This window comes from Leptodactylus fuscus, chromosome 1, assembly GCF_031893055.1.
Source record: "Leptodactylus fuscus isolate aLepFus1 chromosome 1, aLepFus1.hap2, whole genome shotgun sequence".
Taxonomy (NCBI): Eukaryota; Metazoa; Chordata; class Amphibia; order Anura; family Leptodactylidae; genus Leptodactylus; species Leptodactylus fuscus.
The window spans coordinates 296875334-296898516 of NC_134265.1; the positions used below are offsets into that span (position 1 = coordinate 296875334).

General features: G+C 42.4%; 38 non-coding genes across 38 annotated transcripts; all 38 read right to left on the minus strand.

Moving 5' to 3' along the window:
- Positions 1-168: 168 nt before the first annotated feature.
- TRNAC-GCA (transfer RNA cysteine (anticodon GCA)) lies at positions 169-240 on the minus strand. The gene has a single exon. It is a non-coding gene; the product is annotated as a tRNA-Cys (tRNA).
- Positions 241-809: 569 nt separating this feature from the next.
- On the minus strand, positions 810-881 carry TRNAC-GCA (transfer RNA cysteine (anticodon GCA)). Its single transcript has one exon. It is a non-coding gene; the product is annotated as a tRNA-Cys (tRNA).
- Positions 882-1181: 300 nt separating this feature from the next.
- TRNAC-GCA (transfer RNA cysteine (anticodon GCA)) lies at positions 1182-1253 on the minus strand. Its single transcript has one exon. It is a non-coding gene; the product is annotated as a tRNA-Cys (tRNA).
- A 761-nt stretch (positions 1254-2014) lies between these two features.
- TRNAC-GCA (transfer RNA cysteine (anticodon GCA)) lies at positions 2015-2086 on the minus strand. The gene has a single exon. It is a non-coding gene; the product is annotated as a tRNA-Cys (tRNA).
- A 569-nt stretch (positions 2087-2655) lies between these two features.
- TRNAC-GCA (transfer RNA cysteine (anticodon GCA)) lies at positions 2656-2727 on the minus strand. The gene has a single exon. It is a non-coding gene; the product is annotated as a tRNA-Cys (tRNA).
- Positions 2728-3027: 300 nt separating this feature from the next.
- On the minus strand, positions 3028-3099 carry TRNAC-GCA (transfer RNA cysteine (anticodon GCA)). Its single transcript has one exon. It is a non-coding gene; the product is annotated as a tRNA-Cys (tRNA).
- A 761-nt stretch (positions 3100-3860) lies between these two features.
- On the minus strand, positions 3861-3932 carry TRNAC-GCA (transfer RNA cysteine (anticodon GCA)). The gene has a single exon. It is a non-coding gene; the product is annotated as a tRNA-Cys (tRNA).
- A 569-nt stretch (positions 3933-4501) lies between these two features.
- TRNAC-GCA (transfer RNA cysteine (anticodon GCA)) lies at positions 4502-4573 on the minus strand. Its single transcript has one exon. It is a non-coding gene; the product is annotated as a tRNA-Cys (tRNA).
- Positions 4574-4873: 300 nt separating this feature from the next.
- On the minus strand, positions 4874-4945 carry TRNAC-GCA (transfer RNA cysteine (anticodon GCA)). Its single transcript has one exon. It is a non-coding gene; the product is annotated as a tRNA-Cys (tRNA).
- Positions 4946-5706: 761 nt separating this feature from the next.
- TRNAC-GCA (transfer RNA cysteine (anticodon GCA)) lies at positions 5707-5778 on the minus strand. The gene has a single exon. It is a non-coding gene; the product is annotated as a tRNA-Cys (tRNA).
- A 569-nt stretch (positions 5779-6347) lies between these two features.
- TRNAC-GCA (transfer RNA cysteine (anticodon GCA)) lies at positions 6348-6419 on the minus strand. The gene has a single exon. It is a non-coding gene; the product is annotated as a tRNA-Cys (tRNA).
- Positions 6420-6719: 300 nt separating this feature from the next.
- On the minus strand, positions 6720-6791 carry TRNAC-GCA (transfer RNA cysteine (anticodon GCA)). The gene has a single exon. It is a non-coding gene; the product is annotated as a tRNA-Cys (tRNA).
- Positions 6792-7552: 761 nt separating this feature from the next.
- Positions 7553-7624, minus strand: TRNAC-GCA (transfer RNA cysteine (anticodon GCA)). The gene has a single exon. It is a non-coding gene; the product is annotated as a tRNA-Cys (tRNA).
- A 569-nt stretch (positions 7625-8193) lies between these two features.
- On the minus strand, positions 8194-8265 carry TRNAC-GCA (transfer RNA cysteine (anticodon GCA)). Its single transcript has one exon. It is a non-coding gene; the product is annotated as a tRNA-Cys (tRNA).
- A 300-nt stretch (positions 8266-8565) lies between these two features.
- On the minus strand, positions 8566-8637 carry TRNAC-GCA (transfer RNA cysteine (anticodon GCA)). Its single transcript has one exon. It is a non-coding gene; the product is annotated as a tRNA-Cys (tRNA).
- A 761-nt stretch (positions 8638-9398) lies between these two features.
- On the minus strand, positions 9399-9470 carry TRNAC-GCA (transfer RNA cysteine (anticodon GCA)). The gene has a single exon. It is a non-coding gene; the product is annotated as a tRNA-Cys (tRNA).
- A 569-nt stretch (positions 9471-10039) lies between these two features.
- On the minus strand, positions 10040-10111 carry TRNAC-GCA (transfer RNA cysteine (anticodon GCA)). The gene has a single exon. It is a non-coding gene; the product is annotated as a tRNA-Cys (tRNA).
- Positions 10112-10411: 300 nt separating this feature from the next.
- TRNAC-GCA (transfer RNA cysteine (anticodon GCA)) lies at positions 10412-10483 on the minus strand. The gene has a single exon. It is a non-coding gene; the product is annotated as a tRNA-Cys (tRNA).
- A 761-nt stretch (positions 10484-11244) lies between these two features.
- Positions 11245-11316, minus strand: TRNAC-GCA (transfer RNA cysteine (anticodon GCA)). The gene has a single exon. It is a non-coding gene; the product is annotated as a tRNA-Cys (tRNA).
- A 569-nt stretch (positions 11317-11885) lies between these two features.
- TRNAC-GCA (transfer RNA cysteine (anticodon GCA)) lies at positions 11886-11957 on the minus strand. Its single transcript has one exon. It is a non-coding gene; the product is annotated as a tRNA-Cys (tRNA).
- A 300-nt stretch (positions 11958-12257) lies between these two features.
- Positions 12258-12329, minus strand: TRNAC-GCA (transfer RNA cysteine (anticodon GCA)). Its single transcript has one exon. It is a non-coding gene; the product is annotated as a tRNA-Cys (tRNA).
- A 761-nt stretch (positions 12330-13090) lies between these two features.
- TRNAC-GCA (transfer RNA cysteine (anticodon GCA)) lies at positions 13091-13162 on the minus strand. Its single transcript has one exon. It is a non-coding gene; the product is annotated as a tRNA-Cys (tRNA).
- A 569-nt stretch (positions 13163-13731) lies between these two features.
- TRNAC-GCA (transfer RNA cysteine (anticodon GCA)) lies at positions 13732-13803 on the minus strand. Its single transcript has one exon. It is a non-coding gene; the product is annotated as a tRNA-Cys (tRNA).
- Positions 13804-14103: 300 nt separating this feature from the next.
- TRNAC-GCA (transfer RNA cysteine (anticodon GCA)) lies at positions 14104-14175 on the minus strand. The gene has a single exon. It is a non-coding gene; the product is annotated as a tRNA-Cys (tRNA).
- A 761-nt stretch (positions 14176-14936) lies between these two features.
- TRNAC-GCA (transfer RNA cysteine (anticodon GCA)) lies at positions 14937-15008 on the minus strand. Its single transcript has one exon. It is a non-coding gene; the product is annotated as a tRNA-Cys (tRNA).
- Positions 15009-15577: 569 nt separating this feature from the next.
- Positions 15578-15649, minus strand: TRNAC-GCA (transfer RNA cysteine (anticodon GCA)). The gene has a single exon. It is a non-coding gene; the product is annotated as a tRNA-Cys (tRNA).
- Positions 15650-15949: 300 nt separating this feature from the next.
- On the minus strand, positions 15950-16021 carry TRNAC-GCA (transfer RNA cysteine (anticodon GCA)). The gene has a single exon. It is a non-coding gene; the product is annotated as a tRNA-Cys (tRNA).
- Positions 16022-16782: 761 nt separating this feature from the next.
- On the minus strand, positions 16783-16854 carry TRNAC-GCA (transfer RNA cysteine (anticodon GCA)). Its single transcript has one exon. It is a non-coding gene; the product is annotated as a tRNA-Cys (tRNA).
- Positions 16855-17423: 569 nt separating this feature from the next.
- On the minus strand, positions 17424-17495 carry TRNAC-GCA (transfer RNA cysteine (anticodon GCA)). Its single transcript has one exon. It is a non-coding gene; the product is annotated as a tRNA-Cys (tRNA).
- Positions 17496-17795: 300 nt separating this feature from the next.
- Positions 17796-17867, minus strand: TRNAC-GCA (transfer RNA cysteine (anticodon GCA)). Its single transcript has one exon. It is a non-coding gene; the product is annotated as a tRNA-Cys (tRNA).
- Positions 17868-18628: 761 nt separating this feature from the next.
- On the minus strand, positions 18629-18700 carry TRNAC-GCA (transfer RNA cysteine (anticodon GCA)). Its single transcript has one exon. It is a non-coding gene; the product is annotated as a tRNA-Cys (tRNA).
- A 569-nt stretch (positions 18701-19269) lies between these two features.
- Positions 19270-19341, minus strand: TRNAC-GCA (transfer RNA cysteine (anticodon GCA)). Its single transcript has one exon. It is a non-coding gene; the product is annotated as a tRNA-Cys (tRNA).
- A 300-nt stretch (positions 19342-19641) lies between these two features.
- On the minus strand, positions 19642-19713 carry TRNAC-GCA (transfer RNA cysteine (anticodon GCA)). Its single transcript has one exon. It is a non-coding gene; the product is annotated as a tRNA-Cys (tRNA).
- A 761-nt stretch (positions 19714-20474) lies between these two features.
- On the minus strand, positions 20475-20546 carry TRNAC-GCA (transfer RNA cysteine (anticodon GCA)). The gene has a single exon. It is a non-coding gene; the product is annotated as a tRNA-Cys (tRNA).
- A 569-nt stretch (positions 20547-21115) lies between these two features.
- Positions 21116-21187, minus strand: TRNAC-GCA (transfer RNA cysteine (anticodon GCA)). The gene has a single exon. It is a non-coding gene; the product is annotated as a tRNA-Cys (tRNA).
- A 300-nt stretch (positions 21188-21487) lies between these two features.
- On the minus strand, positions 21488-21559 carry TRNAC-GCA (transfer RNA cysteine (anticodon GCA)). The gene has a single exon. It is a non-coding gene; the product is annotated as a tRNA-Cys (tRNA).
- A 761-nt stretch (positions 21560-22320) lies between these two features.
- TRNAC-GCA (transfer RNA cysteine (anticodon GCA)) lies at positions 22321-22392 on the minus strand. The gene has a single exon. It is a non-coding gene; the product is annotated as a tRNA-Cys (tRNA).
- A 569-nt stretch (positions 22393-22961) lies between these two features.
- Positions 22962-23033, minus strand: TRNAC-GCA (transfer RNA cysteine (anticodon GCA)). Its single transcript has one exon. It is a non-coding gene; the product is annotated as a tRNA-Cys (tRNA).
- Positions 23034-23183: the final 150 nt, after the last annotated feature.

Genomic DNA, 23183 nt, shown 5'->3' on the forward strand with positions numbered 1-23183 from the left:
TTTCCAAAATATTTGCCATGGGCTCCTAACGGTTAATTCTAAAAAATCGCCAAAGGATGGCAAGTGCGACCATGCCTAGAGAAGTATCATGTCATTTAGCATTTTCATGATATCATTAGCAGGTTAAAACCAAAAGACATTTTTAAATCTTCAACCCAAACTTGCACAAGGGGGCACTCGGATTTGAACCGAGGACCTCTTGATCTGCAGTCAAATGCTCTACCACTGAGCTATACCCCCCAAGTACACCAGCAGAGCTTTATAGCCAGTCTGCCTGCTTGCTGACACATAAAGGGCGTTTCTCAGCAGCAAATTTGCTATAAATATAATGAAAGTACCTTGCTGTGGGGCTTCTTCAGTTTCCAAATATGCCTCTGTTCTTCAGCTTTGGAGCCCCATTTTCAAGTAAGTGGCAGTTTTATTCATATGAAAGCGAGGGGAAAAGTGCATTGGGGGCGGCTCTTGGCTTGACTGGGCTTTGGTCTCAGCATTAGATTCCCAGGCAAAGCACTTTCGTCTCATTTTTATCTGCAGAAAATCATACATGTCCTTGAAAACTGGTCTGCGAAGCTGCATAGCAGAGACATAAGTGGAAAGTGCACGAGCACCACTACACTATACTGTAAGTAGGTTTATGATAAATCTTCTGCTAATAGGCTCAATTTAACCTCTCTAGCACTTTATAAACAGGATACCTGTTCTCACTGCTGCAGTCGTGCTAATTCATTTTTACATAACACCTTTGTCTATTCGCAATCCTTAAACTACCCACACAAAGGTTTATCAAACCGATAAGAGAAACTAGCACAAGGGGGCACTCGGATTTGAACCGAGGACCTCTTGATCTGCAGTCAAATGCTCTACCGCTGAGCTATACCCCCAATCCACAGCAAATTGCATGTGAATGAAATGATACAATGACTTGAACCTTGGCCTGCACAGCTGCATAGCAGAGGCATATTTGGAAAGTGCACGAGAATTACTACACTATACTGGGATTAGGTTAATAACAAACTTTCTGCTGTCAGACTCCCTTTAACTTCTCTAGAATTTTACATATGACAAATGTGTTCCCACTGTTGCAGTCGAGTTAATTCATTTTTACATAATAGCATCATCTATTCGTAGTCGTTAAACCATCGACACAACGGTTTTTAAAAGCTTCAAGTGAAGCTCGAACAAGGGGGCACTCGGATTTGAACCAAGGACCTCTTGATCTGCAGTCAAATGCTCTCCCACTGAGCTATACCCCCAACCTTAGGACACTGAGATCGCGAGAAATGTGTAGCCCAAAATACTACCATTAAACGATAGTACTTGACCCAAAGAAAAAGCCCTCGTCTATTTACATGGATGGGGAAATGGAAGTGCTATAAATTTTGGTATGTGATGAAAGAGAAAAATTCAAGAAATGTCTCCCAGCGAGAATTTGAAAAGGCGCGAGTACAACAGAACTCAGGGCTAGTCGAAATTGGGTATACAGAGGGAAAGAGGGAGGGACGAAGGGCAGCACGTTACGGTGGGAGATGTACCTCTTTGGAGCAACCGGAATGCCCTGGTCGATCCAAAGAGCTCACTTGCATATTGTCAAAAGCGGAGATATCTGGGCAACGGAGACACCCTGGGCTAGGGAGACACCCTAACCCTTCTATCTGCCGGACTAAGCTGATCTGCTGGCTTTCATGACAGACTCCATTTCATGTGTCTTCAACTTTACTGCATTATTACAAGCACTTGAAATGTCCCGAAGAGACTTATATTGACAAATCTCTTTTTCACTTTTCTAATCTTCAAATGAACTTCATAGATGAAAAAATTTTCCTTTATTGACATGATAGAATCATGATTTCCAAAATATTTGCCATGGGCTCCTAACGGTTAATTCTAAAAAATCGCCAAAGGATGGCAAGTGCGACCATGCCTAGAGAAGTATAATGTCATTTAGCATTTTCATGATATCATTAGCAGGTTAAAACCAAAAGACATTTTTAAATCTTCAACCCAAACTTGCACAAGGGGGCACTCGGATTTGAACCGAGGACCTCTTGATCTGCAGTCAAATGCTCTACCACTGAGCTATACCCCCCAAGTACACCAGCAGAGCTTTCTAGCCAGTCTGCCTGCTTGCTGACACATAAAGGGCGTTTCTCAGCAGCAAATTTGCTATAAATATAATGAAAGTACCTTGCTGTGGGGCTTCTTCAGTTTCCCAATATGCCTCTGTTCTTTAGCTTTGGAGCCCCATTTTCAAGTAAGTGGCAGTTTTATTCATATGAAAGCGAGGGGAAAAGTGCATTGGGGGCGGCTCTTGGCTTGACTGGGCTTTGGTCTCAGCATTAGATTCCCAGGCAAAGCACTTTCGTCTCATTTTTATCTGCAGAAAATCATACATGTCCTTGAAAACTGGTCTGCGAAGCTGCATAGCAGAGACATAAGTGGAAAGTGCACGAGCACCACTACACTATACTGTATGTAGGTTTATGATAAATCTTCTGCTAATAGGCTCAATTTAACCTCTCTAGCACTTTATAAACAGGATACCTGTTCTCACTGCTGCAGTCGTGCTAATTCATTTTTACATAACACCTTTGTCTATTCGCAATCCTTAAACTACCCACACAAAGGTTTATCAAACCGTCAAGAGAAACTAGCACAAGGGGGCACTCGGATTTGAACCGAGGACCTCTTGATCTGCAGTCAAATGCACTACCGCTGAGCTATACCCCCAATCCACAACAAATTGCATGTGAATGAAATGATACAATGACTTGAACCTTGGCCTGCACAGCTGCATAGCAGAGGCATATTTGGAAAGTGCACAAGAATTACTACACTATACTGGGATTAGGTTAATAACAAACTTTCTGCTGTCAGACTCCCTTTAACTTCTCTAGAATTTTACATATGACAAATGTGTTCCCACTGTTGCAGTCGAGTTAATTCATTTTTACATAATAGCATCATCTATTCGTAGTCGTTAAACCATCGACACAACGGTTTTTAAAAGCTTCAAGTGAAGCTCAAACAAGGGGGCACTCGGATTTGAACCAAGGACCTCTTGATCTGCAGTCAAATGCTCTCCCACTGAGCTATACCCCCAACCTTAGGACACTGAGATCGCGAGAAATGTGTACCCCAAAATACTACCATTAGACGATAGTACTTGACCCAAAGAAAAAGCCCTCGTCTATTTACATGGATGGGGAAATGGAAGTGCTATAAATTTTGGTATGTGATGAAAGAGAAAAATTCAAGAAATGTCTCCCAGCGAGAATTTGAAAAGGGGCGAGTACAACAGAACTCAGGGCCAGTCGAAATTGGGTATACAGAGGGAAAGAGGGAGGGACGAAGGGCAGCACGTTACGGTGGGAGATGTACCTCTTTGGAGCAACCGGAATGCCCTGGTCGATCCGAAGAGCTCACTTGCATATTGTCAAAAGCGGAGATATCTGGGCAACGGAGACACCCTGGGCTAGGGAGACACCCTAACCCTTCTATCTGCCGGACTAAGCTGATCTGCTGGCTTTCATGACAGACTCCATTTCATGTGTCTTCAACTTTACTGCATTATTACAAGCACTTGAAATGTCCCGAAGAGACTTATATTGACAAATCTCTTTTTCACTTTTCTAATCTTCAAATGAACTTCATAGATGAAAAAATTCTCCTTTATTGACATGATAGAATCATGATTTCCAAAATATTTTCCATGGGCTCCTAACGGTTAATTCTAAAAAATCGCCAAAGGATGGCAAGTGCGACCATGCCTAGAGAAGTATCATGTCATTTAGCATTTTCATGATATCATTAGCAGGTTAAAACCAAAAGACGTTTTTAAATCTTCAACCCAAACTTGAACAAGGGGGCACTCGGATTTGAGCCGAGGACCTCTTGATCTGCAGTCAAATGCTCTACCACTGAGCTACACCCCGCAAGTACACCAGCAGAGCTTTCTAGCCAGTCTGCCTGCTTGCTGACACATAAAGGGCGTTTCTCAGCAGCAAATTTGCTATAAATATAATGAAAGTACCTTGCTGTGGGGCTTCTTCAGTTTCCAAATATGCCTCTGTTCTTCAGCTTTGGAGCCCCATTTTCAAGTAAGTGGCAGTTTTATTCATATGAAAGCGAGGGGAAAAGTGCATTGGGGGCGGCTCTTGGCTTGACTGGGCTTTGGTCTCAGCATTAGATTCCCAGGCAAAGCACTTTCGTCTCATTTTTATCTGCAGAAAATCATACATGTCCTTGAAAACTGGTCTGCGAAGCTGCATAGCAGAGACATAAGTGGAAAGTGCACGAGCACCACTACACTATACTGTAAGTAGGTTTATGATAAATCTTCTGCTAATAGGCTCAATTTAACCTCTCTAGCACTTTATAAACAGGATACCTGTTCTCACTGCTGCAGTCATGCTAATTCATTTTTACATAACACCTTTGTCTATTCGCAATCCTTAAACTACCCACACAAAGGTTTATCAAACCGTCAAGAGAAACTAGCACAAGGGGGCACTCGGATTTGAACCGAGGACCTCTTGATCTGCAGTCAAATGCTCTACCGCTGAGCTATACCCCCAACCCACAACAAATTGCATGTGAATGAAATGATACAATGACTTGAACCTTGGCCTGCACAGCTGCATAGCAGAGGCATATTTGGAAAGTGCACAAGAATTACTACACTATACTGGGATTAGGTTAATAACAAACTTTCTGCTGTCAGACTCCCTTTAACTTCTCTAGAATTTTACATATGACAAATGTGTTCCCACTGTTGCAGTCGAGTTAATTCATTTTTACATAATAGCATCATCTATTCGTAGTCGTTAAACCATCGACACAACGGTTTTTAAAAGCTTCAAGTGAAGCTCGAACAAGGGGGCACTCGGATTTGAACCAAGGACCTCTTGATCTGCAGTCAAATGCTCTCCCACTGAGCTATACCCCCAACCTTAGGACACTGAGATCGCGAGAAATGTGTACCCCAAAATACTACCATTAAACGATAGTACTTGACCCAAAGAAAAAGCCCTCGTCTATTTACATGGATGGGGAAATGGAAGTGCTATAAATTTTGGTATGTGATGGAAGAGAAAAATTCAAGAAATGTCTCCCAGCGAGAATTTGAAAAGGCGCGAGTACAACAGATCTCAGGGCCAGTCGAAATTGGGTATACAGAGGGAAAGAGGGAGGGACGAAGGGCAGCACGTTACGGTGGGAGATGTACCTCTTTGGACTAACCGGAATGCCCTGGTCGATCCGAAGAGCTCACTTGCATATTGTCAAAAGCGGAGATATCTTTGCAACGGAGACACCCTGGGCTAGGGAGACACCCTAACCCTTCTATCTGCCGGACTAAGCTGATCTGCTGGCTTTCATGACAGACTCCATTTCATGTGTCTTCAACTTTACTGCATTATTACAAGCACTTGAAATGTCCCGAAGAGACTTATATTGACAAATCTCTTTTTCACTTTTCTAATCTTCAAATGAACTTCATAGATGAAAAAATTCTCCTTTATTGACATGATAGAATCATGATTTCCAAAATATTTGCCATGGGCTCCTAACGGTTAATTCTAAAAAATCGCCAAAGGATGGCAAGTGCGACCATGCCTAGAGAAGTATCATGTCATTTAGCATTTTCATGATATCATTAGCAGGTTAAAACCAAAAGACATTTTTAAATCTTCAACCCAAACTTGCACAAGGGGGCACTCGGATTTGAACCGAGGACCTCTTGATCTGCAGTCAAATGCTCTACCACTGAGCTATACCCCCCAAGTACACCAGCAGAGCTTTCTAGCCAGTCTGCCTGCTTGCTGACACATAAAGGGCGTTTCTCAGCAGCAAATTTGCTATAAATATAATGAAAGTACCTTGCTGTGGGGCTTCTTCAGTTTCCAAATATGCCTCTGTTCTTCAGCTTTGGAGCCCCATTTTCAAGTAAGTGGCAGTTTTATTCATATGAAAGCGAGGGGAAAAGTGCATTGGGGGCGGCTCTTGGCTTGACTGGGCTTTGGTCTCAGCATTAGATTTCCAGGCAAAGCACTTTCGTCTCATTTTTATCTGCAGAAAATCATACATGTCCTTGAAAACTGGTCTGCGAAGCTGCATAGCAGAGACATAAGTGGAAAGTGCACGAGCACCACTACACTATACTGTAAGTAGGTTTATGATAAATCTTCTGCTAATAGGCTCAATTTAACCTCTCTAGCACTTTATAAACAGGATACCTGTTCTCACTGCTGCAGTCGTGCTAATTCATTTTTACATAACACCTTTGTCTATTCGCAATCCTTAAACTACCCACACAAAGGTTTATCAAACCGTCAAGAGAAATTAGCACAAGGGGGCACTCGGATTTGAACCGAGGACCTCTTGATCTGCAGTCAAAAGCTCTACCGCTGAGCTATACCCCCAATCCACAACAAATTGCATGTGAATGAAATGATACAATGACTTGAACCTTGGCCTGCACAGCTGCATAGCAGAGGCATATTTGGAAAGTGCACAAGAATTACTACACTATACTGGGATTAGGTTAATAACAAACTTTCTGCTGTCAGACTCCCTTTAACTTCTCTAGAATTTTACACATGACAAATGTGTTCCCACTGTTGCAGTCGAGTTAATTCATTTTTACATAATAGCATCATCTATTCGTAGTCGTTAAACCATCGACACAACGGTTTTTAAAAGCTTCAAGTGAAGCTCGAACAAGGGGGCACTCGGATTTGAACCAAGGACCTCTTGATCTGCAGTCAAATGCTCTCCCACTGAGCTATACCCTCAACCTTAGGACACTGAGATCGCGAGAAATGTGTACCCCAAAATACTACCATTAAACGATAGTACTTGACCCAAAGAAAAAGCCCTCGTCTATTTACATGGATGGGGAAATGGAAGTGCTATAAATTTTGGTATGTGATGAAAGAGAAAAATTCAAGAAATGTCTCCCAGCGAGTATTTGAAAAGGCGCGAGTACAACAGATCTCAGGGCCAGTCGAAATTGGGTATACAGAGGGAAAGAGGGAGGGACGAAGGGCAGCACGTTACGGTGGGAGATGTACCTCTTTGGAGCAACCGGAATGCCCTGGTCGATCCGAAGTGCTCACTTGCATATTGTCAAAAGCGGAGATATCTTTGCAACGGTGACACCCTGGGCTAGGGAGACACCCTAACCCTTCTATCTGCCGGACTAAGCTGATCTGCTGGCTTTCATGACAGACTCCATTTCATGTGTCTTCAACTTTACTGCATTATTACAAGCACTTGAAATGTCCCGAAGAGACTTATATTGACAAATCTCTTTTTCACTTTTCTAATCTTCAAATGAACTTCATAGATGAAAAAATTCTCCTTTATTGACATGACAGAATCATGATTTCCAAAATATTTGCCATGGGCTCCTAACGGTTAATTCTAAAAAATCGCCAAAGGATGGCAAGTGCGACCATGCCTAGAGAAGTATCATGTCATTTAGCATTTTCATGATATCATTAGCAGGTTAAAACCAAAAGACATTTTTAAATCTTCAACCCAAACTTGCACAAGGGGGCACTCGGATTTGAACCGAGGACCTCTTGATCTGCAGTCAAATGCTCTACCACTGAGCTATACCCCCCAAGGACACCAGCAGAGCTTTCTAGCCAGTCTGCCTGCTTGCTGACACATAAAGGGCGTTTCTCAGCAGCAAATTTGCTATAAATATAATGAAAGTACCTTGCTGTGGGGCTTCTTCAGTTTCCAAATATGCCTCTGTTCTTCAGCTTTGGAGCCCCATTTTCAAGTAAGTGGCAGTTTTATTCATATGAAAGCGAGGGGAAAAGTGCATTGGGGGCGGCTCTTGGCTTGACTGGGCTTTGGTCTCAGCATTAGATTTCCAGGCAAAGCACTTTCGTCTCATTTTTATCTGCAGAAAATCATACATGTCCTTGAAAACTGGTCTGCGAAGCTGCATAGCAGAGACATAAGTGGAAAGTGCACGAGCACCACTACACTATACTGTAAGTAGGTTTATGATAAATCTTCTGCTAATAGGCTCAATTTAACCTCTCTAGCACTTTATAAACAGGATACCTGTTCTCACTGCTGCAGTCGTGCTAATTTATTTTTACATAACACCTTTGTCTATTCGCAATCCTTAAACTACCCACACAAAGGTTTATCAAACCGTCAAGAGGAACTAGCACAAGGGGGCACTCGGATTTGAACCGAGGACCTCTTGATCTGCAGTCAAATGCTCTACCGCTGAGCTATACCCCCAATCCACAACAAATTGCATGTGAATGAAATGATACAATGACTTGAACCTTGGCCTGCACAGCTGCATAGCAGAGGCATATTTGGAAAGTGCACAAGAATTACTACATTATACTGGGATTAGGTTAATAACAAACTTTCTGCTGTCAGACTCCCTTTAACTTCTCTAGAATTTTACATATGACAAATGTGTTCCCACTGTTGCAGTCGAGTTAATTCATTTTTACATAATAGCATCATCTATTCGTAGTCGTTAAACCATCGACACAACGGTTTTTAAAAGCTTCAAGTGAAGCTCGAACAAGGGGGCACTCGGATTTGAACCAAGGACCTCTTGATCTGCAGTCAAATGCTCTCCCACTGAGCTATACCCCCAACCTTAGGACACTGAGATCGCGAGAAATGTGTAGCCCAAAATACTACCATTAAACTATAGTACTTGACACAAAGAAAAAGCCCTCGTCTATTTACATGGATGGGGAAACGGAAGTGCTATAAATTTTGGTATGTGATGAAAGAGAAAAATTCAAGAAATGTCTCCCAGCGAGAATTTGAAAAGGCGCGAGTACAACAGATCTCAGGGCCAGTCGAAATTGGGTATACAGAGGGAAAGAGGGATGGACGAAGGGCAGCACGTTACGGTGGGAGATGTACCTCTTTGGAGCAACCGGAATGCCCTGGTCGATCCGAAGTGCTCACTTGCATATTGTCAAAAGCGGAGATATCTTTGCAACGGAGACACCCTGGGCTAGGGAGACACCCTAACCCTTCTATCTGCCGGACTAAGCTGATCTGCTGGCTTTCATGACAGACTCCATTTCATGTGTCTTCAACTTTACTGCATTATTACAAGCACTTGAAATGTCCCGAAGAGACTTATATTGACAAATCTCTTTTTCACTTTTCTAATCTTCAAATGAACTTCATAGATGAAAAAATTCTCCTTTATTGACATGATAGAATCATGATTTCCAAAATATTTGCCATGGGCTCCTAACGGTTAATTCTAAAAAATCGCCAAAGGATGGCAAGTGCGACCATGCCTAGAGAAGTATCATGTCATTTAGCATTTTCATGATATCATTAGCAGGTTAAAACCAAAAGACATTTTTAAATCTTCAACCCAAACTTGCACAAGGGGGCACTCGGATTTGAACCGAGGACCTCTTGATCTGCAGTCAAATGCTCTACCACTGAGCTATACCCCCCAAGTACACCAGCAGAGCTTTATAGCCAGTCTGCCTGCTTGCTGACACATAAAGGGCGTTTCTCAGCAGCAAATTTGCTATAAATATAATGAAAGTACCTTGCTGTGGGGCTTCTTCAGTTTCCAAATATGCCTCTGTTCTTCAGCTTTGGAGCCCCATTTTCAAGTAAGTGGCAGTTTTATTCATATGAAAGCGAGGGAAAAAGTGCATTGGGGGCGGCTCTTGGCTTGACTGGGCTTTGGTCTCAGCATTAGATTTCCAGGCAAAGCACTTTCGTCTCATTTTTATCTGCAGAAAATCATACATGTCCTTGAAAACTGGTCTGCGAAGCTGCATAGCAGAGACATAAGTGGAAAGTGCACGAGCACCACTACACTATACTGTAAGTAGGTTTATGATAAATCTTCTGCTAATAGGCTCAATTTAACCTCTCTAGCACTTTATAAACAGGATACCTGTTCTCACTGCTGCAGTCGTGCTAATTCATTTTTACATAACACCTTTGTCTATTCGCAATCCTTAAACTACCCACACAAAGGTTTATCAAACCGACAAGAGAAACTAGCACAAGGGGGCACTCGGATTTGAACCGAGGACCTCTTGATCTGCAGTCAAAAGCTCTACCGCTGAGCTATACCCCCAATCCACAACAAATTGCATGTGAATGAAATGATACAATGACTTGAACCTTGGCCTGCACAGCTGCATAGCAGAGGCATATTTGGAAAGTGCACAAGAATTACTACACTATACTGGGATTAGGTTAATAACAAACTTTCTGCTGTCAGACTCCCTTTAACTTCTCTAGAATTTTACACATGACAAATGTGTTCCCACTGTTGCAGTCGAGTTAATTCATTTTTACATAATAGCATCATCTATTCGTAGTCGTTAAACCATCGACACAACGGTTTTTAAAAGCTTCAAGTGAAGCTCGAACAAGGGGGCACTCGGATTTGAACCAAGGACCTCTTGATCTGCAGTCAAATGCTCTCCCACTGAGCTATACCCCCAACCTTAGGACACTGAGATCGCGAGAAATGTGTACCCCAAAATACTGCCATTTAACGATACTACTTGACCCAAAGAAAAAGCCCTCGTCTATTTACATGGATGGGGAAATGGAAGTGCTATAAATTTTGGTATGTGATGAAAAAGAAAAATTCAAGATATGTCTCCCAGCGAGAATTTGAAAAGGCGCGAGTACAACAGAACTCAGGGCCAGTCGAAATTGGGTATACAGAGGGAAAGAGGGAGGGACGAAGGGCAGCACGTTACGGTGGGAGATGTACCTCTTTGGACTAACCGGAATGCCCTGGTCGATCCGAAGAGCTCACTTGCATATTGTCAAAAGCGGAGATATCTGGGCAACGGAGACACCCTGGGCTAGGGAGACACCCTAACCCTTCTATCTGCCGGACTAAGCTGATCTGCTGGCTTTCATGACAGACTCCATTTCATGTGTCTTCAACTTTACTGCATTATTACAAGCACTTGAAATGTCCCGAAGAGACTTATATTGACAAATCTCTTTTTCACTTTTCTAATCTTCAAATGAACTTCATAGATGAAAAAATTCTCCTTTATTGACATGATAGAATCATGATTTCCAAAATATTTGCCATGGGCTCCTAACGGTTAATTCTAAAAAATCGCCAAAGGATGGCAAGTGCGACCATGCCTAGAGAAGTATCATGTCATTTAGCATTTTCATGATATCATTAGCAGGTTAAAACCAAAAGACATTTTTAAATCTTCAACCCAAACTTGCACAAGGGGGCACTCGGATTTGAACCGAGGACCTCTTGATCTGCAGTCAAATGCTCTACCACTGAGCTATACCCCCCAAGTACACCAGCAGAGCTTTCTAGCCAGTCTGCCTGCTTGCTGACACATAAAGGGCGTTTCTCAGCAGCAAATTTGCTATAAATATAATGAAAGTACCTTGCTGTGGGGCTTCTTCAGTTTCCAAATATGCCTCTGTTCTTCAGCTTTGGAGCCCCATTTTCAAGTAAGTGGCAGTTTTATTCATATGAAAGCGAGGGGAAAAGTGCATTGGGGGCGGCTCTTGGCTTGACTGGGCTTTGGTCTCAGCATTATATTCCCAGGCAAAGCACTTTCGTCTCATTTTTATCTGCAGAAAATCATACATGTCCTTGAAAACTGGTCTGCGAAGCTGCATAGCAGAGACATAAGTGGAAAGTGCACGAGCACCACTACACTATACTGTAAGTAGGTTTATGATAATTCTTCTGCTAATAGGCTCAATTTAACCTCTCTAGCACTTTATAAACAGGATACCTGTTCTCACTGCTGCAGTCGTGCTAATTCATTTTTACATAACACCTTTGTCTATTCGCAATCCTTAAACTACCCACACAAAGGTTTATCAAACCGTCAAGAGAAACTAGCACAAGTGGGCACTCGGATTTGAACCGAGGACCTCTTGATCTGCAGTCAAATGCTCTACCGCTGAGCTATACCCCCAATCCACAACAAATTGCATGTGAATAAAATGATACAATGACTTGAACCTTGGCCTGAACAGCTGCATAGCAGAGGCATATTTGGAAAGTGCACAAGAATTACTACACTATACTGGGATTAGGTTAATAACAAACTTTCTGCTGTCAGACTCCCTTTAACTTCTCTAGAATTTTACATATGACAAATGTTTTCCCACTGTTGCAGTCGAGTTAATTCATTTTTACATAATAGCATCATCTATTCGTAGTCGTTAAACCATCGACACAACGGTTTTTAAAAGCTTCAAGTGAAGCTCGAACAAGGGGGCACTCGGATTTGAACCAAGGACCTCTTGATCTGCAGTCAAATGCTCTCCCACTGAGCTATACCCCCAACCTTAGGACACTGAGATCGCGAGAAATGTGTAGCCCAAAATACTACCATTAAACGATAGTACTTGACCCAAAGAAAAAGCCCTCGTCTATTTACATGGATGGGGAAATGGAAGTGCTATAAATTTTGGTATGTGATGGAAGAGAAAAATTCAAGAAATGTCTCCCAGCGAGAATTTGAAAAGGCGCGAGTACAACAGATCTCAGGGCCAGTCGAAATTGGGTATACAGAGGGAAAGAGGGAGGGACGAAGGGCAGCACGTTACGGTGGGAGATGTACCTCTTTGGACTAACCGGAATGCCCTGGTCGATCCGAAGAGCTCACTTGCATATTGTCAAAAGCGGAGATATCTTTGCAACGGAGACACCCTGGGCTAGGGAGACACCCTAACCCTTCTATCTGCCGGACTAAGCTGATCTGCTGGCTTTCATGACAGACTCCATTTCATGTGTCTTCAACTTTACTGCATTATTACAAGCACTTGAAATGTCCCGAAGAGACTTATATTGACAAATCTCTTTTTCACTTTTCTAATCTTCAAATGAACTTCATAGATGAAAAAATTCTCCTTTATTGACATGATAGAATCATGATTTCCAAAATATTTGCCATGGGCTCCTAACGGTTAATTCTAAAAAATCGCCAAAGGATGGCAAGTGCGACCATGCCTAGAGAAGTATCATGTCATTTAGCATTTTCATGATATCATTAGCAGGTTAAAACCAAAAGACATTTTTAAATCTTCAACCCAAACTTGCACAAGGGGGCACTCGGATTTGAACCGAGGACCTCTTGATCTGCAGTCAAATGCTCTACCACTGAGCTATACCCCCCAAGTACACCAGCAGAGCTTTCTAGCCAGTCTGCCTGCTTGCTGACACATAAAGGGCGTTTCTCAGCAGCAAATTTGCTATAAATATAATGAAAGTACCTTGCTGTGGGGCTTCTTCAGTTTCCAAATATGCCTCTGTTCTTCAGCTTTGGAGCCCCATTTTCAAGTAAGTGGCAGTTTTATTCATATGAAAGCGAGGGGAAAAGTGCATTGGGGGCGGCTCTTGGCTTGACTGGGCTTTGGTCTCAGCATTAGATTTCCAGGCAAAGCACTTTCGTCTCATTTTTATCTGCAGAAAATCATACATGTCCTTGAAAACTGGTCTGCGAAGCTGCATAGCAGAGACATAAGTGGAAAGTGCACGAGCACCACTACACTATACTGTAAGTAGGTTTATGATAAATCTTCTGCTAATAGGCTCAATTTAACCTCTCTAGCACTTTATAAACAGGATACCTGTTCTCACTGCTGCAGTCGTGCTAATTCATTTTTACATAACACCTTTGTCTATTCGCAATCCTTAAACTACCCACACAAAGGTTTATCAAACCGTCAAGAGAAATTAGCACAAGGGGGCACTCGGATTTGAACCGAGGACCTCTTGATCTGCAGTCAAAAGCTCTACCGCTGAGCTATACCCCCAATCCACAACAAATTGCATGTGAATGAAATGATACAATGACTTGAACCTTGGCCTGCACAGCTGCATAGCAGAGGCATATTTGGAAAGTGCACAAGAATTACTACACTATACTGGGATTAGGTTAATAACAAACTTTCTGCTGTCAGACTCCCTTTAACTTCTCTAGAATTTTACACATGACAAATGTGTTCCCACTGTTGCAGTCGAGTTAATTCATTTTTACATAATAGCATCATCTATTCGTAGTCGTTAAACCATCGACACAACGGTTTTTAAAAGCTTCAAGTGAAGCTCGAACAAGGGGGCACTCGGATTTGAACCAAGGACCTCTTGATCTGCAGTCAAATGCTCTCCCACTGAGCTATACCCTCAACCTTAGGACACTGAGATCGCGAGAAATGTGTACCCCAAAATACTACCATTAAACGATAGTACTTGACCCAAAGAAAAAGCCCTCGTCTATTTACATGGATGGGGAAATGGAAGTGCTATAAATTTTGGTATGTGATGAAAGAGAAAAATTCAAGAAATGTCTCCCAGCGAGTATTTGAAAAGGCGCGAGTACAACAGATCTCAGGGCCAGTCGAAATTGGGTATACAGAGGGAAAGAGGGAGGGACGAAGGGCAGCACATTACGGTGGGAGATGTACCTCTTTGGAGCAACCGGAATGCCCTGGTCGATCCGAAGTGCTCACTTGCATATTGTCAAAAGCGGAGATATCTTTGCAACGGTGACACCCTGGGCTAGGGAGACACCCTAACCCTTCTATCTGCCGGACTAAGCTGATCTGCTGGCTTTCATGACAGACTCCATTTCATGTGTCTTCAACTTTACTGCATTATTACAAGCACTTGAAATGTCCCGAAGAGACTTATATTGACAAATCTCTTTTTCACTTTTCTAATCTTCAAATGAACTTCATAGATGAAAAAATTCTCCTTTATTGACATGACAGAATCATGATTTCCAAAATATTTGCCATGGGCTCCTAACGGTTAATTCTAAAAAATCGCCAAAGGATGGCAAGTGCGACCATGCCTAGAGAAGTATCATGTCATTTAGCATTTTCATGATATCATTAGCAGGTTAAAACCAAAAGACATTTTTAAATCTTCAACCCAAACTTGCACAAGGGGGCACTCGGATTTGAACCGAGGACCTCTTGATCTGCAGTCAAATGCTCTACCACTGAGCTATACCCCCCAAGGACACCAGCAGAGCTTTCTAGCCAGTCTGCCTGCTTGCTGACACATAAAGGGCGTTTCTCAGCAGCAAATTTGCTATAAATATAATGAAAGTACCTTGCTGTGGGGCTTCTTCAGTTTCCAAATATGCCTCTGTTCTTCAGCTTTGGAGCCCCATTTTCAAGTAAGTGGCAGTTTTATTCATATGAAAGCGAGGGGAAAAGTGCATTGGGGGCGGCTCTTGGCTTGACTGGGCTTTGGTCTCAGCATTAGATTTCCAGGCAAAGCACTTTCGTCTCATTTTTATCTGCAGAAAATCATACATGTCCTTGAAAACTGGTCTGCGAAGCTGCATAGCAGAGACATAAGTGGAAAGTGCACGAGCACCACTACACTATACTGTAAGTAGGTTTATGATAAATCTTCTGCTAATAGGCTCAATTTAACCTCTCTAGCACTTTATAAACAGGATACCTGTTCTCACTGCTGCAGTCGTGCTAATTTATTTTTACATAACACCTTTGTCTATTCGCAATCCTTAAACTACCCACACAAAGGTTTATCAAACCGTCAAGAGGAACTAGCACAAGGGGGCACTCGGATTTGAACCGAGGACCTCTTGATCTGCAGTCAAATGCTCTACCGCTGAGCTATACCCCCAATCCACAACAAATTGCATGTGAATGAAATGATACAATGACTTGAACCTTGGCCTGCACAGCTGCATAGCAGAGGCATATTTGGAAAGTGCACAAGAATTACTACATTATACTGGGATTAGGTTAATAACAAACTTTCTGCTGTCAGACTCCCTTTAACTTCTCTAGAATTTTACATATGACAAATGTGTTCCCACTGTTGCAGTCGAGTTAATTCATTTTTACATAATAGCATCATCTATTCGTAGTCGTTAAACCATCGACACAACGGTTTTTAAAAGCTTCAAGTGAAGCTCGAACAAGGGGGCACTCGGATTTGAACCAAGGACCTCTTGATCTGCAGTCAAATGCTCTCCCACTGAGCTATACCCCCAACCTTAGGACACTGAGATCGCGAGAAATGTGTAGCCCAAAATACTACCATTAAACTATAGTACTTGACCCAAAGAAAAAGCCCTCGTCTATTTACATGGATGGGGAAACGGAAGTGCTATAAATTTTGGTATGTGATGAAAGAGAAAAATTCAAGAAATGTCTCCCAGCGAGAATTTGAAAAGGCGCGAGTACAACAGATCTCAGGGCCAGTCGAAATTGGGTATACAGAGGGAAAGAGGGATGGACGAAGGGCAGCACGTTACGGTGGGAGATGTACCTCTTTGGAGCAACCGGAATGCCCTGGTCGATCCGAAGTGCTCACTTGCATATTGTCAAAAGCGGAGATATCTTTGCAACGGAGACACCCTGGGCTAGGGAGACACCCTAACCCTTCTATCTGCCGGACTAAGCTGATCTGCTGGCTTTCATGACAGACTCCATTTCATGTGTCTTCAACTTTACTGCATTATTACAAGCACTTGAAATGTCCCGAAGAGACTTATATTGACAAATCTCTTTTTCACTTTTCTAATCTTCAAATGAACTTCATAGATGAAAAAATTCTCCTTTATTGACATGATAGAATCATGATTTCCAAAATATTTGCCATGGGCTCCTAACGGTTAATTCTAAAAAATCGCCAAAGGATGGCAAGTGCGACCATGCCTAGAGAAGTATCATGTCATTTAGCATTTTCATGATATCATTAGCAGGTTAAAACCAAAAGACATTTTTAAATCTTCAACCCAAACTTGCACAAGGGGGCACTCGGATTTGAACCGAGGACCTCTTGATCTGCAGTCAAATGCTCTACCACTGAGCTATACCCCCCAAGTACACCAGCAGAGCTTTATAGCCAGTCTGCCTGCTTGCTGACACATAAAGGGCGTTTCTCAGCAGCAAATTTGCTATAAATATAATGAAAGTACCTTGCTGTGGGGCTTCTTCAGTTTCCAAATATGCCTCTGTTCTTCAGCTTTGGAGCCCCATTTTCAAGTAAGTGGCAGTTTTATTCATATGAAAGCGAGGGAAAAAGTGCATTGGGGGCGGCTCTTGGCTTGACTGGGCTTTGGTCTCAGCATTAGATTTCCAGGCAAAGCACTTTCGTCTCATTTTTATCTGCAGAAAATCATACATGTCCTTGAAAACTGGTCTGCGAAGCTGCATAGCAGAGACATAAGTGGAAAGTGCACGAGCACCACTACACTATACTGTAAGTAGGTTTATGATAAATCTTCTGCTAATAGGCTCAATTTAACCTCTCTAGCACTTTATAAACAGGATACCTGTTCTCACTGCTGCAGTCGTGCTAATTCATTTTTACATAACACCTTTGTCTATTCGCAATCCTTAAACTACCCACACAAAGGTTTATCAAACCGACAAGAGAAACTAGCACAAGGGGGCACTCGGATTTGAACCGAGGACCTCTTGATCTGCAGTCAAAAGCTCTACCGCTGAGCTATACCCCCAATCCACAACAAATTGCATGTGAATGAAATGATACAATGACTTGAACCTTGGCCTGCACAGCTGCATAGCAGAGGCATATTTGGAAAGTGCACAAGAATTACTACACTATACTGGGATTAGGTTAATAACAAACTTTCTGCTGTCAGACTCCCTTTAACTTCTCTAGAATTTTACACATGACAAATGTGTTCCCACTGTTGCAGTCGAGTTAATTCATTTTTACATAATAGCATCATCTATTCGTAGTCGTTAAACCATCGACACAACGGTTTTTAAAAGCTTCAAGTGAAGCTCGAACAAGGGGGCACTCGGATTTGAACCAAGGACCTCTTGATCTGCAGTCAAATGCTCTCCCACTGAGCTATACCCCCAACCTTAGGACACTGAGATCGCGAGAAATGTGTACCCCAAAATACTGCCATTTAACGATACTACTTGACCCAAAGAAAAAGCCCTCGTCTATTTACATGGATGGGGAAATGGAAGTGCTATAAATTTTGGTATGTGATGAAAGAGAAAAATTCAAGAAATGTCTCCCAGCGAGTATTTGAAAAGGCGCGAGTACAACAGATCTCAGGGCCAGTCGAAATTGGGTATACAGAGGGAAAGAGGGAGGGACGAAGGGCAGCACGTTACGGTGGGAGATGTACCTCTTTGGAGCAACCGGAATGCCCTGGTCGATCCGAAGTGCTCACTTGCATATTGTCAAAAGCGGAGATATCTTTGCAACGGAGACACCCTGGGCTAGGGAGACACCCTAACCCTTCTATCTGCCGGACTAAGCTGATCTGCTGGCTTTCATGACAGACTCCATTTCATGTGTCTTCAACTTTACTGCATTATTACAAGCACTTGAAATGTCCCGAAGAGACTTATATTGACAAATCTCTTTTTCACTTTTCTAATCTTCAAATGAACTTCATAGATGAAAAAATTCTCCTTTATTGACATGATAGAATCATGATTTCCAAAATATTTGCCATGGGCTCCTAACGGTTAATTCTAAAAAATCGCCAAAGGATGGCAAGTGCGACCATGCCTAGAGAAGTATCATGTCATTTAGCATTTTCATGATATCATTAGCAGGTTAAAACCAAAAGACATTTTTAAATCTTCAACCCAAACTTGCACAAGGGGGCACTCGGATTTGAACCGAGGACCTCTTGATCTGCAGTCAAATGCTCTACCACTGAGCTATACCCCCCAAGTACACCAGCAGAGCTTTCTAGCCAGTCTGCCTGCTTGCTGACACATAAAGGGCGTTTCTCAGCAGCAAATTTGCTATAAATATAATGAAAGTACCTTGCTGTGGGGCTTCTTCAGTTTCCAAATATGCCTCTGTTCTTCAGCTTTGGAGCCCCATTTTCAAGTAAGTGGCAGTTTTATTCATATGAAAGCGAGGGGAAAAGTGCATTGGGGGCGGCTCTTGGCTTGACTGGGCTTTGGTCTCAGCATTATATTCCCAGGCAAAGCACTTTCGTCTCATTTTTATCTGCAGAAAATCATACATGTCCTTGAAAACTGGTCTGCGAAGCTGCATAGCAGAGACATAAGTGGAAAGTGCACGAGCACCACTACACTATACTGTAAGTAGGTTTATGATAATTCTTCTGCTAATAGGCTCAATTTAACCTCTCTAGCACTTTATAAACAGGATACCTGTTCTCACTGCTGCAGTCGTGCTAATTCATTTTTACATAACACCTTTGTCTATTCGCAATCCTTAAACTACCCACACAAAGGTTTATCAAACCGTCAAGAGAAACTAGCACAAGTGGGCACTCGGATTTGAACCGAGGACCTCTTGATCTGCAGTCAAATGCTCTACCGCTGAGCTATACCCCCAATCCACAACAAATTGCATGTGAATAAAATGATACAATGACTTGAACCTTGGCCTGCACAGCTGCATAGCAGAGGCATATTTGGAAAGTGCACAAGAATTACTACACTATACTGGGATTAGGTTAATAACAAACTTTCTGCTGTCAGACTCCCTTTAACTTCTCTAGAATTTTACATATGACAAATGTTTTCCCACTGTTGCAGTCGAGTTAATTCATTTTTACATAATAGCATCATCTATTCGTAGTCGTTAAACCATCGACACAACGGTTTTTAAAAGCTTCAAGTGAAGCTCGAACAAGGGGGCACTCGGATTTGAACCAAGGACCTCTTGATCTGCAGTCAAATGCTCTCCCACTGAGCTATACCCCCAACCTTAGGACACTGAGATCGCGAGAAATGTGTAGCCCAAAATACTACCATTAAACGATAGTACTTGACCCAAAGAAAAAGCCCTCGTCTATTTACATGGATGGGGAAATGGAAGTGCTATAAATTTTGGTATGTGATGAAAGAGAAAAATTCAAGAAATGTCTCCCAGCGAGAATTTGAAAAGGCGCGAGTACAACAGATCTCAGGGCCAGTCGAAATTGGGTATACAGAGGGAAAGAGGGATGGACGAAGGGCAGCACGTTACGGTGGGAGATGTACCTCTTTGGAGCAACCGGAATGCCCTGGTCGATCCGAAGTGCTCACTTGCATATTGTCAAAAGCGGAGATATCTTTGCAACGGTGACACCCTGGGCTAGGGAGACACCCTAACCCTTCTATCTGCCGGACTAAGCTGATCTGCTGGCTTTCATGACAGACTCCATTTCATGTGTCTTCAACTTTACTGCATTATTACAAGCACTTGAAATGTCCCGAAGAGACTTATATTGACAAATCTCTTTTTCACTTTTCTAATCTTCAAATGAACTTCATAGATGAAAAAATTCTCCTTTATTGACATGATAGAATCATGATTTCCAAAATATTTGCCATGGGCTCCTAACGGTTAATTCTAAAAAATCGCCAAAGGATGGCAAGTGCGACCATGCCTAGAGAAGTATCATGTCATTTAGCATTTTCATGATATCATTAGCAGGTTAAAACCAAAAGACATTTTTAAATCTTCAACCCAAACTTGCACAAGGGGGCACTCGGATTTGAACCGAGGACCTCTTGATCTGCAGTCAAATGCTCTACCACTGAGCTATACCCCCCAAGGACACCAGCAGAGCTTTCTAGCCAGTCTGCCTGCTTGCTGACACATAAAGGGCGTTTCTCAGCAGCAAATTTGCTATAAATATAATGAAAGTACCTTGCTGTGGGGCTTCTTCAGTTTCCAAATATGCCTCTGTTCTTCAGCTTTGGAGCCCCATTTTCAAGTAAGTGGCAGTTTTATTCATATGAAAGCGAGGGGAAAAGTGCATTGGGGGCGGCTCTTGGCTTGACTGGGCTTTGGTCTCAGCATTAGATTCCCAGGCAAAGCACTTTCGTCTCATTTTTATCTGCAGAAAATCATACATGTCCTTGAAAACTGGTCTGCGAAGCTGCATAGCAGAGACATAAGTGGAAAGTGCACGAGCACCACTACACTATACTGTAAGTAGGTTTATGATAAATCTTCTGCTAATAGGCTCAATTTAACCTCTCTAGCACTTTATAAACAGGATACCTGTTCTCACTGCTGCAGTCGTGCTAATTCATTTTTACATAACACCTTTGTCTATTCGCAATCCTTAAACTACCCACACAAAGGTTTATCAAACCGTCAAGAGGAACTAGCACAAGGGGGCACTCGGATTTGAACTGAGGACCTCTTGATCTGCAGTCAAATGCTCTACCGCTGAGCTATACCCCCAATCCACAACAAATTGCATGTGAATGAAATGATACAATGACTTGAACCTTGGCCTGCACAGCTGCATAGCAGAGGCATATTTGGAAAGTGCACAAGAATTACTACACTATTCTAGGATTAGGTTAATAACAAACTTTCTGCTGTCAGACTCCCTTTAACTTCTCTAGAATTTTACATATGACAAATGTGTTCCCACTGTTGCAGTCGAGTTAATTCATTTTTACATAATAGCATCATCTATTCGTAGTCGTTAAACCATCGACACAACGGTTTTTAAAAGCTTCAAGTGAAGCTCGAACAAGGGGGCACTCGGATTTGAACCAAGGACCTCTTGATCTGCAGTCAAATGCTCTCCCACTGAGCTATACCCCCAACCTTAGGACACTGAGATCGCGAGAAATGTGTAGCCCAAAATACTACCATTAAACGATAGTACTTGACCCAAAGAAAAAGCCCTCGTCTATTTACATGGATGGGGAAACGGAAGTGCTATAAATTTTGGTATGTGATGAAAGAGAAAAATTCAAGAAATGTCTCCCAGCGAGAATTTGAAAAGGCGCGAGTACAACAGAACTCAGGGCCAGTCGAAATTGGGTATACAGAGGGAAAGAGGGAGGGACGAAGGGCAGCACGTTACGGTGGGAGATGTACCTCTTTGGAGCAACCGGAATGCCCTGGTCGATCCGAAGTGCTCACTTGCATATTGTCAAAAGCGGAGATATCTTTGCAACGGAGACACCCTGGGCTAGGGAGACACCCTAACCCTTCTATCTGCCGGACTAAGCTGATCTGCTGGCTTTCATGACAGACTCCATTTCATGTGTCTTCAACTTTACTGCATTATTACAAGCACTTGAAATGTCCCGAAGAGACTTATATTGACAAATCTCTTTTTCACTTTTCTAATCTTCAAATGAACTTCATAGATGAAAAAATTCTCCTTTATTGACATGATAGAATCATGATTTCCAAAATATTTGCCATGGGCTCCTAACGGTTAATTCTAAAAAATCGCCAAAGGATGGCAAGTGCGACCATGCCTAGAGAAGTATCATGTCATTTAGCATTTTCATGATATCATTAGCAGGTTAAAACCAAAAGACATTTTTAAATCTTCAACCCAAACTTGCACAAGGGGGCACTCGGATTTGAACCGAGGACCTCTTGATCTGCAGTCAAATGCTCTACCACTGAGCTATACCCCCCAAGTACACCAGCAGAGCTTTATAGCCAGTCTGCCTGCTTGCTGACACATAAAGGGCGTTTCTCAGCAGCAAATTTGCTATAAATATAATGAAAGTACCTTGCTGTGGGGCTTCTTCAGTTTCCAAATATGCCTCTGTTCTTCAGCTTTGGAGCCCCATTTTCAAGTAAGTGGCAGTTTTATTCATATGAAAGCGAGGGGAAAAGTGCATTGGGGGCGGCTCTTGGCTTGACTGGGCTTTGGTCTCAGCATTAGATTCCCAGGCAAAGCACTTTCGTCTCATTTTTATCTGCAGAAAATCATACATGTCCTTGAAAACTGGTCTGCGAAGCTGCATAGCAGAGACATAAGTGGAAAGTGCACGAGCACCACTACACTATACTGTAAGTAGGTTTATGATAAATCTTCTGCTAATAGGCTCAATTTAACCTCTCTAGCACTTTATAAACAGGATACCTGTTCTCACTGCTGCAGTCGTGCTAATTCATTTTTACATAACACCTTTGTCTATTCGCAATCCTTAAACTACCCACACAAAGGTTTATCAAACCGACAAGAGAAACTAGCACAAGGGGGCACTCGGATTTGAACCGAGGACCTCTTGATCTGCAGTCAAATGCTCTACCGCTGAGCTATACCCCCAATCCACAACAAATTGCATGTGAATGAAATGATACAATGACTTGAACCTTGGCCTGCACAGCTGCATAGCAGAGGCATATTTGGAAAGTGCACAAGAATTACTACACTATACTGGGATTAGGTTAATAACAAACTTTCTGCTGTCAGACT